The sequence below is a fragment of the Schistocerca gregaria genome, chromosome 6 (genome assembly GCF_023897955.1).
Source record: "Schistocerca gregaria isolate iqSchGreg1 chromosome 6, iqSchGreg1.2, whole genome shotgun sequence".
In the NCBI taxonomy this organism is placed as follows: Eukaryota; Metazoa; Arthropoda; class Insecta; order Orthoptera; family Acrididae; genus Schistocerca; species Schistocerca gregaria.
The window spans coordinates 289,748,669-289,764,561 of record NC_064925.1 but is presented as its reverse complement, the minus strand read 5'-3'; positions in this window follow the sequence as shown (position 1 = coordinate 289,764,561).

Here is a 15,893-nt window from a genome sequence, read left to right as displayed (position 1 = left end):
GGCCTAGCGCCGCTTCTGGGGAACCGGCAACCAGTCTAGAGAAGACGGCCTCACCTTCACAAGGTCAGCGCCAGCCGCGGAGCCCGTGGCTAAAGGTCACCCGTCCGGCAGGCGACTTACGGTCTCGCGAAGGCCGAGGTGCCTCTCTGACACGCTACACACATCGTGCCCGAGTGTCCGAAAGCCGTCGGTACATGGAGAGCGCACTGAAACGTCAACATTGAGTGTGCCGAGTTTCTCACGTCATAGGGAGAAAAAAGGATAGTGGGGAGTTTTTCCGAACGTACAGAGCACGTCACACATTAGGAGCGTCTCTCTTCAGTACACACTGGCGAGAAGCCATATTTATATATATACACGGTGAATCATCTGACGCTTGCACCGCACATAGAAGCACTATCGATAGGCGCTTAAAGCAGCGTAAATGAGAATGTTAGTGGTGTTTGTTACTGGAAGCTACAACGAAGCACCAAAGACAGCATAGGCAGGTCTATTCAAATACAGAGATACATAAACAGGCAGAATACGGCGCTGCGGTCGGCAACGCCTTTATAAGACAAGTGTCTGTCGTAGTTGTTACATAGGTTATTGCTGCTACAAGGGCAGGTAATCAAGATTTAAGTGAGTTTGAACGTGGTGTTATAGCTGGCGCACGAGCGATGAAGTGGGTATTTTCCATACGATGATTTCACGAGTGTATCGAAAAAATCAGGAATCTGGTAAAACATCAAATCTCCAGCATCGCTACGGAAAAGGTTCCTGTAAGAACGAGACCAACGATGACAGACAGGAGTGCAGCCTTTTAGCAAATTGCAGCAGATTTTAATGCTGGGCCACCAACAAATGTCAGCGTGCTAACCATTCAACGAAACATAATCGGTATGGGCTTTCGGAGGCGAAGGTCCGTTGATGACTGCACGACACAAGGTTTTACGCCTCACCTGGACCCGTTAACCCCGACATTTGTCTCATGATGACTGGAAACACGTTGCCTAGTCGGACGAATGTCGTTTCAAATTGTATCGAGCGGATGGACGTGTACGGGTATGGAGGCAACCTCATGAATTGACGGACCCTGCTTGTCAGCAGGGGAGGGATATGGGACTCCTGATACGTCTAAATAGGACTCTGACATGCAATACTTACGTAACCATAATGTCTGGTCACATACATCCATTCATGTTCTTTGTGCATTCTGACGGACTTCGGCAATTCGAGCAGGACAATGCGACACACCACCCGTCCAGAATTTCTTCAGAGTGGCTCCACTCTTCCGAGTTTGAACACTTCCGCATGAACATTATTGAGCATATCTCGGATGCCTTGTAACGTGCTGTTCAGAAGAGATCTCCACCCCCTCGTACTCTTACGTATTTATGAACAACCCTGTGATTCATGGTGTGAATTCCCTCCAGCCCTACTTACAGACATTATTGGAGTACATTCCACGTCGTGTTGCGGCACTTCTGTGTGCTCGCGGGGGCCCTGTATGATATTAAGCATGTGTATTAGTTTGTTTGGATCATCAGTTGTGAACATTGTAAACACCGATAGCTGTTTGTTCCATCCTATTTCTTAGTTGTCAGGCAACAATGTTACGTTTTTTACATTGTGTTGTGTGTACACATTGATTCCATTGTGACGGTTCTGTCGCTTATTGTGTGATAGTAGGACGTGCTCGGAAGACGGTGCTCCCCAATGCGAAAAAGCGGTCATACTCATGGTTTATGGTGAATGTAGGAAGTATGGTGTTCGTTTGTGTACCGTGTACGCTGAACGATATCCCAATAGATTTCAACCTTTTCAAATAATTACAGATGATATTAAATGGCGTATTATTGCTGCTTGCATCTCCTATAACCTCTTCCTAGGCTATATTAAATAGAAGGCAGGACAATGCGTCTTCCTGTCTTACTCCATTTTTTGTGATCACAGTACTTGATAATATATTCCGTACTTTAATTTGACTCCGTATGTTTTTCGTAGTAGCTTTCACTAAGGCTCTCACTTTCCTACCAGTAGCTTTCCACTGCTGTATACAGCTTCCTCCTGTCAATACTGCTGCAGGATGAAGCCCTTAAGAAGGTGATGTATATCAATTCCAAATTCTTTGCAATTTTCTTGTGTTTGCCGTGTTGCGAAGATCTGGTCAATAGTAAATCTTCTCTGACGGAGGCGTAATTGTTAATGACCAATAGTAATATCAACATAGGATATAGGCCTATCAAAGAGGGTGTTGGAGAATATTTTATATGCTATTGCTCACATGATACCTATTTTCCATTCATCAGAGACACTTTCATCTATCCAAATCATAACTACAACCTTGTGGAAATGCCTGACAAATTACTGTCCTGAGTTTTTAATGAGTTTTGCTTGTATTAGGTCCATTCCTGGAGGGGTATGGCTCTTCAGCTTCTTCATGGCTGTCTCCATTTTGCTCAGTTGTTGTTATGATTTCTCTGTTTCCGAGTTCTTCGTATTTACAGAGGTTACGATTCCTTGGTTCTCAGCTGTACCCTCATTCAACAGTTCATCAAACTGTTGAGCCCATCTTTTGCTCTTGCTTCATCATTACTCAAACTTCAATCAGCTGTATTCTACATAAATTTGCCATTGGCTGGAAATCTTTCCAGGTGTTATATAACTTCTGATAAAAAGTTCTCACCTCTTCCATCCCTTTTAGCTGTTCCATTTCTTCTAGTTTTTCCTTTAACGCTGTCTGTTTTCCTTTTTGTGCCCAGTCTTTTCTTCTCTTCTATAATCTTCTACAGCTCTTTTGGTACGGTTTACGTCATGCATTCTCCTGTAGGCTTCATTTTTAAAATCTATTACTAGTATACATTCTTCATCAAACCAGTCATTGTTTATGATCCGATCTATACTTCTTAGACATCCATCAGTACCTTATGTAGGGGCTGTCTTTTAGATTCTTCCACATTTACTCCATACACTCACTCTCAGGAAAGTGTGCCACGTCTTCCTTGAGTAAGTCAGAGAATCTTTGAACAGTGTCAGGGTCCTTTAGCTCGTGAATATGGAATTTTCTTGCACGAGATCCACGTACGTTCATTGCATTAGATATTGAACAACTGATTGTTGTAATTGCAAGATAATGATCGAAGTCAACATTAGCACCCATGGTCAGTTTTGTTAAAAGCATTGCCATCTGGAGATTTTCACGTCACTTTATGTACATCTCTGAGGTTAAAATTCGTACTACTCACTACTATATTTCTTGAAGAAATAAATTATACACATTGACCCCATTGATATTTGAGTTATCTTGTACGCTGTATTTTCCAATACAAGACCGACATTCTTCTCCTTTTCCTATTTTAGCATTCATATTGAAACGTCCCCTTAGAAAAATTATACAAGACTGTGCTTAAACTGACACACAATATTTTTAGCGCAACGCAATCTGACTGTCAAAAATCTCTACAAAAAAAAAAATGGCCCTGACTAACATTAACCTATACGTTTCACAAATCACTTACCTCACAAAAATCTTCGTTACTCGAACCACTGCAGTGCAGTCAGCTCCACTACTGCCAGCTAAATAAAAGATTCAAACTACAGAAGACACTAACTACTGATAGGGATAGTTAGCAAAGGAAAGATTTTAATAGAGAACAAACAATGTACACTCCTGGAAATTGAAATAAGAACATCGTGAATTCATTGTCCCAGGAAGGGGAAACTTTATTGACACATTCCTGGGGTCAGATACATCACATGATCACACTGACAGAACCACAGGCACATCTACACAGGCAACAGAGCATGCACAGTGTCGGCACTAGTACAGTGTATATCCACCTTTCGCAGCAATCCAGGCTGCTATTCTCCCATGGAGGCGATCGTAGAGATGCTTGATGTAGTCCTGTGGAACGCCTTGCCATGCCATTTCCACCTGGCGCCTCAGTTGGACCAGCGTTCGTGCTGGACGTGCAGACCGCGTGAGACGACGCTTCATCCAGTCCCAAACATGCTCAATGGGGGACAGATCGGGAGATCTTGCTGGCCAGGGTAGTTGACTTACACCTTGTAGAGCACGTTGGGTGGCACGGGATACATGCGGACGTGCATTGTCCTGTTGGAACAGCAAGTTCCGTTGCCGGTCTAGGAATGGTAGAACGATGGGTTCGATGACGGTTTGGATGTACCGTGCACTATTCAGTGTCCCCTCGACGATCACCAGAGGTGTACGGCCAGTGTAGGAGATCGCTCCCCACACCATGATGCCGGGTTGTTGGCCCTGTGTGCCTCGGTCGTATGCAGTCCTGATTGTGGCGCTCACCTGCACGGCGCCAAACACGCATACGACCATCATTGGCACCAAGGCAGAAGCGACTCACATCGCTGAAGACGACACGTCTCCATTCGTCCCTCCATTCACGCCTGTCGCGACACCACTGAAGGCGGGCTGCACGATGTTGGGGCGTGAGCGGAAGACGGCCTAACGGTGTGCGGGACCGTAGCCCAGCTTCATGGAGACGGTTGCGAATGGTCCTCGCCGATACCCCAGGAGCAACAGTGTCCCTAATTTGCTGGGAAGTGGCGGTGCGGTCCCCTACAGCACTGCGTAGGATCCTACGGTCTTGGCGTGCATCCGTGCGTCGCCGTGGTCCGGTCCCGGGTCGACGGGCACGTGCACCTTCCGCCGACCACTGGCGACAACATCGATGTACTGTGGAGACCTCACGCCCCACGTGTTGAGCAATTCGGCGGTACGTCCACCCGGCCTCCCGCATGCCCACTATACGCCCTCGCTCAAAGTCCGTCAACTGCACATACGGTTCACGTCCACGCTGTCGCGGCATGCTACCAGTGTTAAAGACTGCGATGGAGCTCCGTATGCCACGGCAAACTGTCTGACACTGACGGCGGCGGTGCACAAATGCTGCGCAGCTAGCGCCATTCGACGGCCAACACCGCGGTTCCTGGTGTGTCCGCTGTGCCGTGCGTGTGATCATTGCTTGTACAGCCCTCTCGCAGTGCCCAGAGCAAGTATGGTGGTTCTGACACACCGGTGTCACTGTGTTCTTTTTTCCATTTCCAGGAGTGTATTTACCTTAATATCATCAAAAGTCATAATATACACTCCTGGAAATGGAAAAAAGAACACATTGACAGCGGTGTGTCAGACCCACCATACTTGCTCCGGACACTGTGAGAGGGCTGTACAAGCAATGATCACACGCACGGCACAGCGGACACACCAGGAACCGCGGTGTTGGCCGTCGAATGGCGCTAGCTGCGCAGCATTTGTGCATCGCCGCCGTCAGTGTCAGCCAGTTTGCCGTGGCATACGGAGCTCCATCGCAGTCTTTAACACTGGTAGCATGCCGCGACAGCGTGGACGTGAACCGTATGTGCAGTTACCGGACTTTGAGCGAGGGCATATAGTGGGCATGCCGGAGGCCCGGTGGACGTACCGCCGAATTGCTCAACACGTGGGGCGTGAGGTCTCCACAGTACATCGATGTTGTCGCCAGTGGTCGGCGGAAGGTGCACGTGCCCGTCGACCTGGGACCGGACCGCAGCGACGCACGGAAGCACGCCAAGACCGTAGGATCCTACGCAGTGCCGTAGGGGACCGCACCGCCACTTCCCAGCAAATTAGGGACACTGTTGCTCCTGGGGTATCGGCGAGGACCATTCGCAACTGTCTCCATGAAGCTGGGCTACGGTCCCGCACACCGTTAGGCCGTCTTCCACTCACGCCCCAACATAGTGCAGCCCGCCTCCAGTGGTGTCGAGACAGGCGTGAATGGAGGGACGAATGGAGACGTGTCGTCTTCAGCGATGAGAGTCGCTTCTGCCTTGGTGCCAATGATGGTGGTATTCGTGTGCCGTGCAGGTGAGCGCCACAATCAGGACTGCATACGACCGAGGCACACAGGGCCAACACCCGGCATCATGGTGTGGGGAACGATCTCCTACACTGGCCGTACACCTCTGGTGATCGTCGAGGGGACACTGAATAGTGTACGGTACATCCAAACCGTCATCGAACCCATCGTTCTACCATTGCTAGACCGGCAAGGGAACTTGCTGTTCCAACAGGACAATGCAAGTCCGCATGTATCCCGTGCCACCCAACGTGCTCTAGAAGGTGTAAGTCAACTACCCTGGCCAGCAAGATCTCCGGATCTGTCCCCCATTGAGCATGTTTGGGACTGGATGAAGCGTCGTCTCACTCGGTTTGCACGTCCAGCACGAACGCTGGTCCAACTGAGGCGCCAGGTGGAAATGGCATGGCAAGCCGTTCCACAGGACTACATCAAGCATCTCTACGATCGTCTCCATGCGAGAATAGCAGCCTGCATTGCTACGAAAGGTGGATATACACTGTACTAGTGCCGACATTGTGCATGCTCTGTTGCCTGTGTCTATGTGCCTGTGGTTCTGTCAGTGTGATCATGTGATGTATCTGACCCCAGGAATGTGTCAATAAAGTTTCCCCTTCCTGGGACAATGAATTCTCGGTGTTCTTATTTCAATTTCCAGGAGTGTATATAGCAGTTCATGACATCCATTCTTACAAATTTCAAAACTCCACCATCTCTCTCCCCTCATCCACCACTGCTGGCGGCTCACCTCGAACTGCGCAATGCTACGTGCTGTTAACAGTCAACTGCCGAACACTACAATGGCCAACAACAATGCAAACTAGCCACAGACTGCGCACAGCACAGCTAGTGATTTTTCATACAGAGCGCTATGTGGCGTTACCAATAAGAAAACCTAAACAGCCTACTTACATAGCCCCCATGCTCCCCACAAAAAATTTTACAAATTATTTTGGGCACTGGCCAATACAGATTTGAAAAAAAAAATCATAATTACAGTAAGAAAGATATCAAATGCACACACTTATTAATACAATTTTGGTCAAAAGCTAAAATTTTCTCACAGTCCTTAAAGACAGTCCTGATCATTCATCACAGTAAAATTGCAGTGTTTTCTTTTTCTCAAAGTCTGAGCAGTAAAAGAAAATGCACACAGAAGTAGTGGATTTCCATGCAGTCTTGAAGAAGTAGTGTTGTCCATCCAACGGAAAGACAGTGCTGACTCTTGACATGCTGACAGGTAATGGGCCACAACAGAGCAAACCCACAGCAGAGTCATTCAAAGTTTTGAAGAATATTGGTAGGTAGGTCATCACAGAGCAGACCACTGTAGTCTTGTTAGAGATTACGGTATTGGTGGGCCACCAGAGGTGCAGATCCAGTGCAGTCCTTGTAGAAATAATGGTATTGGTGGGCCATCAAAGATGCAGACCCACTGTAGTTCTTGTAGAGATGGCTAGCAGCCATATGTTGCGACTGTGCAGGTGCACAATCACCATTGAAGAGTCTTGCAGACAATATTGCAAGTCCTTGAACCACCACTTGTGCACTCACAAAGTTTTTTTCTAATTGTTCTTAGAACCAGCAATGCTGTTAACCAGTCCCTTGCTGAATTTGTAACACATGTGTAAATACAATCAGTCCTTACTCCACACATATTGTCCATATACTACGACCAACAGCAAACGTGTGCAGTGAAATGTAACTTACAAGTTACTTAATTTGATGAACTGGTGTCAATTACAATTTTATAACATAAGAATACGATAACAAAGGTACAAAATACATAATTAAAGAACATAACAATACAGATAACATTTCTAGTAATACAGACATTACAAAACAAAAGAAATTAACATATACATCAGTGTTACAGGAATTATGACATAAGTAAATACAAGAATGATCAGAATAACTTTTGAAACATCAACTTCACACATGAGCATTAAAACAAAACAGAATAAATAATGTCTAAGCATCTTTACAAGGTAAATAACATAGTATTACAAAAATTCTACAACATAACTCGTATCAGCTAAACACACAAAGACAGGAAAAATACAAATACACGATGGTACACAAACATATAGAGGGATAACACAAAAGGAAAGGACAGGGTTTGTTTTACTACAGTATTTTGCATAGAGATCTCCCTTCGTTCATCATTATTCCCAAAAAGTCCTATCTAAGCCTTCTTTCTGCATTCTGTTCACATCCTCTTTCAAAAATAGTTTTTCTCCATTGTACACTACTTTTTTTTGGCCAAACCATTTTCTTATAGCTTTTCAATGCATTTCTTCCAATTCATCATAACTTGTTCTCTTATATAGCCTACCCCATCTTAAGCTATCTTAAATCTACTGAGCTCAGATGCTAAATTAAGGGACGAGGCAATGCGGCAGCACAAAATAATTAACACAGACAGCAATGACAAAAATTCAAATTGACAAAGCAAGCAGCAATATTACAACTAATTTAAGGCAATGAGCAGCAAACAAGAAAAATAAATCAGTTATGAAACTGGCTTAACAGAGTAATGCAAATTGAAATTTAGTAGCACTATGCCTGGCAAACAGCAGCAGCAAATGCAATAACTTATATCTAAATATGATGTAGCTCAAACAGAAAAAATATTACAGTAAAGATGGCCATGTTTAATACCTATGTCAAATCTTACCACTAGGGTGATGCATCACGAGAACTTAATCTACATCTACATGTACATCTACATCCATACTCCGCAAGCCACCTGACGGTGTGTGGCGGAGGGTACCCTGATTACCTCTATCTGTTCTCCCTTCTATTCCAGTCTCGTATTGTACGTGGAAAGAAGGATTGTCGGTATGCTTCTATGTGGGATCTGATCTCTCTGCAGAGAGCAGATAAGTTACCAAATCATAAAAAAATTATTTATGCAATTCCTGTGAAGGGAAATGTCTATTTATGTGCCCTTGTTTTCTTGGAAGTAGATCATAAACTTATTATTGACTGGATCTGTAGGCATAAAATAACTATATTAGTACATCTATTAAATTTTATTTTAACCAATGCTGCAGTGCAGCTAGAAACTAGATATTAAACAAAATGAGTAAATAAATACATAAAGCAAGCCATATGGCATTTCTCTCAACTAGCAAGACAATATCAGTGAAATGTTTCTCATCGTTTTATTAGGCATTTTAGTAAATATCATAAATTAAGAGCTTCACAGTATAATCATATGTTTTCAAGTTTGAGCGTGTCGTATTTGCGATGCTTTCTACAAAGGAATGTCAATAGCGAGGATAATGGCCTCTTTTTTTTTTCTCCACCTGTGCCTCTGGAAGGCACACACTAATGCTTTTTTCCAGGCGCCTATCGCACAGCTGGGTGCCCACGACGCATTATGTGCAGGTGGTCACTTACCTTTCTTACTGAAAAATTTATGATAGCAGCTTCTGCTACAGGGACAGTCTCATATAAAAATATTTTCATAGGTTGAGAATTTGCGTTACAAATGTGTAGAAAATAAAATCCTATAAATATAACAGCGCCCAAAAAAATTTCGTCGGCATTGTAATACATTCACGCATTTACATATATTTCATAACTCTTAAAGTACGATTCTTGGTTTCCAACAACATTTTTCACGAACAAGAGTCCCTAACCACTACTCATTATTCCTTTCCTTATTCGTCAACACTTCTTCAATATTTCATCATAACAGATACGTAGCATAATCAAATTCCTCATATAGCATCAGCTTATTGATCATAAACATAACGCAACAGCGTAATACACATCGTTATCATAACAACATAAAACCTCAACCAAATCACAAAATCGTCGCAGCTTCCTCCAATAATGTCAAAACCTAAAAAAAAATTCTCTCCTCATGTCAAAGATGTCATCTACCTCAAACGTACTTTAAAAATCATTATCCTATACCAAATACATCATTCAAAGCTCTCATAGTATCACAACGGTTCCGAAAAAATATGAACATTTCAAAAAGTACAGACAAAGTACAATTTCATAAGTCTGAAGTTATCCAACTGGGTAATTACGTAAACATCTGTCACTGATGTAGTAAAATAAATATTTGTCTCTCTCAGTTGAATGATCACATAGCTGTGTAATTCTGTGTTAGAGAAATATGGTACCAATGTGTAAAGTTGTATAAGCAAATACCATATTAGCTAGGACTCCTTGTGCTTGCCACACACATGATACACAAAGTAAGTGTGTACCCCCCTGAATGAAATGTATCACGGAAAACCTTTGTATCATTGTACTTCAAATATCTTAAAAAATAAATGTTTTAAGTACAAAATTAATCACTCAAATACGTGTACTGTAGCGCTAAACTGTGCGTCATGTTGTAAGATAATCTCTGTGGAAATGTCGTAGTTATCGTCCTCCGAAAGCTAAGTTCTGCAGAAGTCAGTGTACTTACCTCATGATAAACAAAAGTGAAATGCTTTGCGTATACATATCTTAGTTATTACGCTTATTGCCGTGATGAAGAAAATTCTGTGCTGTAACGTATTGTTGTGCTACGAAAAAGGCTGTCTCATTGAAGCTATACCACAAAAGTTACTACTAAAACATGTTTTCCTTTCCAGGAGAATTCAGAAAAACTGTGTAGAGATAAAACAGATACACCGCAAAAGCAACATTCTAAATTGTCACTCATTAGAAGCGGCATGATAAAATCGTGTAGCTGTCACATAAACTAACCACTGTGTCATCTGGTATCTCACAGAAAGTACTTTAAATCCAGAATGTATTTTCAAGTAAACCAAAATGTTGCATTAAAATCTCATTGGCAGTACCGGTATATGTTCGAAGTATGGGAGCCTTATAGTTGTTACGTAATTGTGCAACTAACAAGCTAGAATGTACACACACAATAACAATGTGTCGTCTGTTCACTATAACAATGCATTTGTAATTACTGTCTAAATATGTTCCCTAGGTTCTAGACTGGATAGTTAACTTTAATACGTAGTTACATGTTAACAGTTTCTAAGTGTGACAAAGAGTACTAGCAGAATACTGAAGTATTGTTCCATGTATGTTAGCCCAGTACTTAACCATATCTGTAACTTTTGGTCGGTTTCCTGACCGTTTATAGTACTTGGTAGTGAAGTAACTTAATAAAAATGGAGACAGGGATAACGTTGACAATTATAGACTTATTTCTATGCCATCGGTGTTTGCTAAAGTTATCGAGAGGGTTGTATATAAAAGGTTACTTTAGCATTTAAATTCACATAATTTGCTTTCATATGTGCAGTTTGGTTTTGGAAATGGCTTAACAAAATGCTATAGTCTCTTTTTTCTGTGAGTTTTTGGACGGATTAAATAAAAGGTTGCGAACGCTAGGTGTTTTCTTTGATTTAACTAAGGCTTTTGACTGTGTTGATCACAAAATATTACTGCAGAAGTTGGACCATTATGGAGTAAGGGGAGTAGATTACAATTGGTTCGCCTCTTACTTTAAGAACAGAAAGCAGAAGGTAATTCTCCGCAATATTGAGAGTGGTAGTGATGTTCAGTCCCAATGGGGCACTGTTAACTGGGGCGTTCCCCAAGGGTCGGTACTGGGGCCACTGCTGTTTCTTATTTATATAAATGACATGCCTTCTAGTATTACAGGGGATTCAAAAATATTTCTGTTAGCTGATGTCACCAGCTTGGTAGTGAAGGATCTTGTGTGTAATATTGAAATTACGCACTAGCAACAAACAAAAGCTACACTAATTACACAAACTAAAAACTACAAAATCAGAAGATTCCAGTGTGGTAGCCTCAGCTAAGGGTCAATATATGAAACGTCCCCTTCGAAAAATTATTCAAGACTGTGCTTAAACAGACACAAAATATTTTTAGCGCAACGCAATCTGACTTTCAAAAATCCCTACAAAAAATGGCACTGACTAACATTAACCTATACATTTAACAAATCACTTACTTCAGAAAAATCTACGTTCCTCGAACTACTGCAATACAGCGAGCGCCACTACTGCCAGCTAAATAAAAGATTCAAACTACCGAAGGCACTAACTACTGATAGGGATAGTTAGCAAATGAAAGAATTTAATAGAGAACAAACAATGTCTTTACCTTAATATCATCAAAACTCATATATAGCAGTTCATGACATCCAGTCTTACAAATTTCAAAACTGCGCCATCTCTCTCCCCACATCCACCACTGCTGGCGGCTCACCTCCAACTGCGCAACGCTACGCGCTGTTAACAGCCAACTGCCCAACACTACAATGGCCAACAACAATGCAAACTAGCCACAGACTGCGTACAGCACAGCCAGTGATTTCTCATACAGAGCGCTATGTGGCGTTACCAACAAGGAAACCTAAACAGCCTACTTAGAATATCTACAAACTTACCTTACAGTCTCCTCTCGGACAGGTAGTTTAGACTTATTGTAACTCATCAAAAAGCATCCTTCCCATTTTCAGTCTTGTCTTCATTGCGGAATGTGCACATACAAGATTGCAGTTGAAAAGTTTTCCCCTTATTCTGCGTCGGCACAATCTGTGTGAACTCACCTGGGATTCCAGTTTTTTACTGCTCTCAATTATTTCGCACACTTTGCAACAATACTGGAACCTTGTGTTAGGATAGTTCTCTTGTTTTTACATTTTTAAACCAAATCCTACCTTTATCAAAATTTTCCATAATGTTTCCCTTTCCCCTCGAAAATTTACCTCCGTTTCTGAAAATATAAGTAGCTTTCTCATCGATGAGATTTCCTTTCCTACTCATAACATTCAAAAAATTTTCTTCGGATAAGTACTTTATTGAAGTTATGTAGAATAACTACTTTTCAAGAACGCCTTTGTTTTCTCGGATGTTTCACTTTTTGCTGATTTCTGCCGTTACCTCGTGCGCAGCTCGTGGTCTTGCGGTAACGTTCTCGCTTCCCTCGTACGGGGTCCCGGGTTCGATTCCCCGTGGGGTCAGGGATTTTCCCTGCCTCGAGATGAGTGGGTGTTGTTGTGTCGTCTTCATTATCATCAATCATCCTCGGAGGAAGGCAATGGCAAATCATTTCCGCTAAGGCCTTGCCTAGTACCGCGGTGCGGGTCTCCCGCATCGTCCCCTACGCTCCTCGGAGTATAGGACCTCATCATCATCTTTCATTACCTTAAGGTCCTTCAGAATGTTTTTTACTCTTCTTTCTGACTTCCCTGCCATTTTTGCCGCCCACGAGATTACTTTCTGTAGTGGTATCATTACCTGATTCAGCTTTTTTTTTCTTGCTGGCAAAATTATATAACTTTGAGTGTAGCTTTATTTCTCCTGAATGTGTCCACTTCAGCGACATCTTCGTTTGTTTCCACTCGCAGGTGTTTTAGTAACTATGTAGCTATAACACCGCACTGCATTGGTATTGTGAAAATGTGTGTACAACTGATCTGGAAGTACTGACAGTGCGATAAAGTTCTCCCTAGTCATTGCTGTACTTCTCTGCTATATCGTTACCGCGTTTATGATAACAGCCGTAGATGGCTAAGTGCAGTTATATCGTGGTCGGGTAATACAGTCAATAACTACCGCTGGAGCGCGCTGGGATCGCATGTACCATGTTGAATTACATGTTCAGCATGAACAAGTTTCATCGCTTCTGATTGATCAACGGCACGTTGAACTTGGCATACCGAACGTTGACGTTCGCAAGCACGGATCGTGTGCCAACGACTTAAGCCATAGGCACAGGGACCGTGCATTCCAACATCAACGTGGAGTTGTGCCGAGGTTTTAACGTCATAGACTGGAAAAACCGAGTTGGGTAGTCTTTCCAAACATGCAGAGCAATATCTAGCATGACAGATTTTCTGAACATGCGTTTGAATGTAGACCAGTAATACGGACAAATGTCCCATAAATTATAAGTGTACCATCTCTTTTCAGTACTAAGTCTAGAGATGCCATATTAGTTTTCGGGTTATATTCTAAGTTAATTCCTATGAATATATCCTGTTTCAAAGGAATAGCATGCTGATCTTTCCAAAACCCGCTCCTTATTGGTATGATTTGTTGTGATAGATAGATGGGGAACGATATATTGGTGATTAAATATTTTTCGCATTTTAGCTTGCATGTTACGAAAGTATACCTTCTCAAAGCAAAGGCACAGGGAAGATCTTTCAAAAACACATTGTACTTGGTACGATTTGTTATAATTAAATGTTAGTTAATAACGTCTCTACAATAACAGCCTTCAGAAGACAATAACATACAAGAGACAGTAAGCTGGCCGACGTGTCTTACGGTCTTTATGCAAGTGGGTAAAGTATCTTACGCGCCAATGGATAATGTATCTTAACTTTTATTTCAAGCCCAGGATGGTAAACAGGCATTCCACATAGCTATAAATTTTGGCCGTGTCTCAAATTAATTAAATGCCACTGTGACACTACAAGAACACACAAATTAATATGAATGACAAGTTTGGGATTTATCCTAAAATGATAACACAAACCCTCCCTCTCCCTTTCTCTTTCTACATTTTAATTTATCAAAGCTTTCGCGGTTCACATCATAAACAACAAGAAGGTTTAATTACTTTCAACTCTCAACGAATTAATTAACATTTAGACATTGAATATGTCATTATTAAAACTTTATATATGAAAATACCATGTGACAAATGAAACAATTACACCTTTATCAATGATATTTACGTCTGTGTTGTCGTAGCTGAGCAATGGTCTAAGTTGGTGGCGAATGAACTTTATCTTCTGAACTAATGAAAACTCTCATGTACTCAATGGAGGGTATGTTAGTAATTAACTCTTGAATTTCTATATTCAAAGCGTAGGCAGGTTGGAGTGAGCTCGACTCAACATTTAATCTCGCGTAAAGCCCGTTGGTACATTACCAATCGAGAACTATGGAGGCGTTGTCTCCGTGCTGGATCTGAAACGCTAACTCCCTACTCTGGCCTTGAATGAATTCAATCAGTCTTAACTTTCCTGCGTTCTTTAGAACGGTAAAAGTTTCCTAGTCGAAATTAAAGGCAATTGCACACTCGCTATGGGATGGAGCGACGTGTACAAAACTCAGCCCGCAAAAAATCCCGCAGGAATATGAAGTACCGCTTTACGTTTGTTGCCACGACACGTTAAGCATACCACCCTCACTTCGCAAGCGTAACGTTAGAGTCTCAACTTCTTCGCTAATTTTACCACACGCATGTGTTTGGCCCTCCGCGAGACGTTACCCTCCCCACCGCGATTTTACTACGTCACACAGTATGGCTTCGGTCAACTGCTTCCTCATTATAGGTGAATTCTTATTTTTCTTACCCGGGTCGTCGCTAACCTCGTTAATGTAGTATCGACATTAACCCATGTTCTCGGCTGTGTTTATTCTAAAAGGTATTATATTGTACTCGCCTTACTTCTTTCTGCGCTGCAGCTGGGCCCTCTTTTGTTAGTGTTAATTGGAGGTTTCCCAATGCCATTAGACACATGCGCTGGTCTCCAAACTGGGTTCACTTTATCTCATTTATGCATGCCCCTGTCGTTATAAGGGCGGATATTGTTTGTTATTTGGTACATGAGATTGCCATAATTACTTCCTGTTCACAATATAGAGTTATTTTCTGCGGATTTTATTCTGTATCGTACGTATCAAGCTTATGTAAGGTCCGAAAAATGGGGACACCTTACAAGATAATTGTCTGTTGAGGAAGTAGGATAATGACAGAGACGCAGAGTTCCAAAGTGATATATCACAAGTTCACGTCTCATCACCTCCAATTCTTTTTCCTCATCTGCGCTTTTTCTAGTAGGTTCTGAGACTTTCCCATTAATTTAATACAAGTATATTCTATAGTAATCGATGTTTTGTAAATATAAGTGTTTACCCTCTCAGGAGTGTGTGTGTTTGAATGCTTTTATCTACAAGACAGATTGCACTGCTTTATTTTATGTGGAACATTATTGTAAATTTCGAAGTTGAGCATTTATGGGCTTAAATCCTTGACGAATGTACATGGGACTTTCCTTTTTGCCTGATA